The sequence below is a fragment of the Grammomys surdaster genome, unplaced genomic scaffold, assembly GCF_004785775.1.
Source record: "Grammomys surdaster isolate TR1022 unplaced genomic scaffold, NIH_TR_1.0 97, whole genome shotgun sequence".
In the NCBI taxonomy this organism is placed as follows: Eukaryota; Metazoa; Chordata; class Mammalia; order Rodentia; family Muridae; genus Grammomys; species Grammomys surdaster.
In genome coordinates, this window is record NW_021604576.1 from 9,839,150 (window position 1) to 9,842,637 (window position 3,488).

Here is a 3,488-nt window from a genome sequence, read left to right on the forward strand (position 1 = left end):
GGAGATGGAAATGAAAATTATGAGCTGCCTAACTAACTCATCAGGGATGGTGGGACCAAATATGTCTACTAGAAGAGCAAGAACTGTTATTAGAAACTTAATAGGCCCCTAAAAGTCCGTTCCTAAGAAAGTTTTTGATATTGTTTCTACTTTGATGTCTTTGTCTCTCTTCTCATCTTGAGGCTAATTATATATATATTACAATGTATATTATATGTAATTACAGATTATGTTTACTAACATATTATGTATAATTAATTTTCATTGTTTTCTTTGTAATCTGTTATACTGTCTATATTTATCTTTATCCTTTCCCACTTCTTTGCTTTTTTAATCTCTATTACAATGATAACCACATTGTTCAGTCTATCAATTGATACATGGAAAAAGAAGGTCAAGAAATGTATTTTTTCCTTTTCCTTACTTATTCTTCTCTATATTGTATGATTTGCTCTTTTCTCTAACAAACCAGTGTTTTTTCAATTTCATTTTTGCTTTCTTTTCCCTTATCAATATTTGTCTATTTTTATTGTCTCAGTACCTAATCATCACATGTATGCTATAGGAATGATGACTTAGTAAAGGAGGGATTTGGCTCATCGTCTGCAATATCCTGAGTCATTTGAACACTGCTCGTTATATTACCTGTTTTGACTAGTTTGAGTTTATTGATTAAAATAACAATTACTTACTTTGAAAAAGAACTAGTACAATTGCACTTGTGAAGACCTTCTGATTACATGATACAGATATAATACTCAACATCACATGGAAGTGTCTATACAGGTCATTATATATCCACTTAATTATATTATTACTTTATATTCAAAAGTATACTGTTTATAATATTTTCCTACCTTAACAGATAATTAAATCTCTGAAGATCTGAAGATAAAAGCAAAGATTTGTGCTGGCTGACACATGTAAAAGCTATCAGAACTCTGCTGACCTTGAACTTTGAACTTCTGGGAAGATAAACATGCAAGGCAGGGCACTAGGGACTAAATATTCCACTCATACTCATGATTCCAGTGATTCACTTTCTCCAACTGAGTTCTACTTTTTAGTTTACATCCTTCTGGAAATGTCAAATGTTTGTGGATTATGACTTAATTAATAAATGAATCTATTAACTAGGTAAAAGCATTACTGATAATTTACTTCCCTAATGTCTTACCTCTGCATAGTGTGTTATGGACATAGACTTCAATACACAAACTTTTGTGAAACATTTCATACTCAAACTATAATAATTTATAGAATGTATTTATAAATCTCCAACTATGCTTTTGACTCATCCTGTTGACAAAGATTTCTTTACAAATGTGATGAGAGAATTGTTGGATTTCTACCAAGCTTTTGTTGTATGTTTCCTGATTTCAATTTCAATGTGCCTGGTATGCCACAAATGAGACTGCCTTTTCTGTGTTTGAACATTATGTTACACATAGTAAGTTCTCACTGAGTGCTTACAAACCTTAATATAAGTACATTATGGTCTAACTAGACAGCATATGCTAATCACATTTATATGAACATGGTTTTCTTATTCTTCCATTCCTCTCCTTAGTTTTGTGGATTAAAAGAATGCAGAAGTTAAGTGCATGAAGTATGGAGTCAGTGAAATTTTACTTTCATACATATACAGTGTGATAACTCAGTATAACTAAAGAAAGCATTAAAATGTGGGAAGGTCAACCTAATTTTTAATTAAATATGCCAAAATCTTGGCTTGATTATCAGATCATTAATTTGATTAATGATTGTGACACTACCTGTACTTTCACGTAGAAATTGTAGGCAGTTGATACTGAAAAACAGAAGTTCTCTGATGTGTATGTATACACTGCTGCAATTGAAGAAAATGCAGGAAGTACAATACAACATTGTACCCTGGTATTACATGGGTATTATATGTAACGAGGCAGAATGTTTAATGTATCCATGAATTTCTATGTCTACATATGACATTGGCCATGATAATATTGTTTTTGTACCACTTATTTTGGACTTTCATCTGTAGCACCTTATTGGAGAATAGTAACCATGACACAGATCATTTTGATTTTATTATAATTAAAATTATTTCATCTTATTGGCAATTTATGAGTTTTGTAGAAAAAGAAGTTAATGTTAAATGGTTGATTTGAAGTACCATTTAATTCACTTAATGAGAATGATGGGCTAGGTTTTCTTTTAAAAAGCATGGCTATGTTTAATCTGCCCAATTCTGTATTTCAAGCAGTAACTATCATTCTTTATGAGTTTTATTCCCTGAAACAATATACTATGACTTATTAAACTTTAATGGAATAAATATAACATTGTATTTTGTTATATGAATGACTATACTTAATAAACAATGTATTATTTAGCTTGAGTCAACTAGCTAAAGGCAGTTATGGCATGAAAAAGACAGTTGGCAGTAATAAGGAAAGGTTCTTCTATTGTTTTCTTCTTCAGATTTCAGGTTGCTCAGCACATGCCTTCTGTCCACTCTGAGTATTTTAAGGAAATTTGAAATTCTGAGATATAACACTATTTTACTATCATCCAATATGTTTATTGCAATGGGAGGGGGGAAACAAAATAGGATATCAAAGCTACAAATTCATCAAGTATAATAGTAAGTTTAAAAGTAGTAGAGTATTATGATCTTATTGGAAATCATATAAAATATAAATTTTAAAACTGTTGAAACACTCATTAGTGTTTAATAAAGAATTGAGACATTATCTATGAATAAACATTGCCTTGACAAAACTAAAGGAGAAAGACGATGCAACATATAAAATAATGATTTTAATAATTCAGTCAAATAAAACTACAATTTAATAATTAGCATGCATATATGCATTAATGTTACAATACCTCTATGAAAAGTATGTGCAGTTTTCAATTAGCTTTCCAGTAGACTTCAATTTTCTATCTAAAGATTATTTTCAGAGAGAAGAAGGTGTTGAACTCCATAATGTGTAAAAATTCCAACAAATGATAGTATGCTATTATGTAAGTCTTTATTTTAATATTATTTCAAATAGCAGAAAGATCACAACTATTTCTAAAACATCAATAAGCCCTAGACCGAAATTTCTTAATGGTTTATCATTTTACCAATTCTCCTTCAGTTCTTGTTATTTTATCCTTATATATTGTAGTTTTTGAACTATGTAAAAGTGCTGAAGACACTACTTCCAGAGGATTCAAAATATAGTATAAAGAGCAATGAAATTCCATTTAAACTGTCCTCCCAACACACAGAGATACAAACACACATACACAAATACACACACACACAGACACACAGACATATAGACACACACAATTTCATGCACAACATAAAACTGAATTCCAAGTTAAACTCTACTTTTCTCAAATCCGAAATTCATATTCAAAATTTTTAAATTGATGCATGAATGTATTTTATAGCATACCATCCCATATATACTCAAGATGACCTTAGCCTTTGCATCCTTTAACTTGGAAGT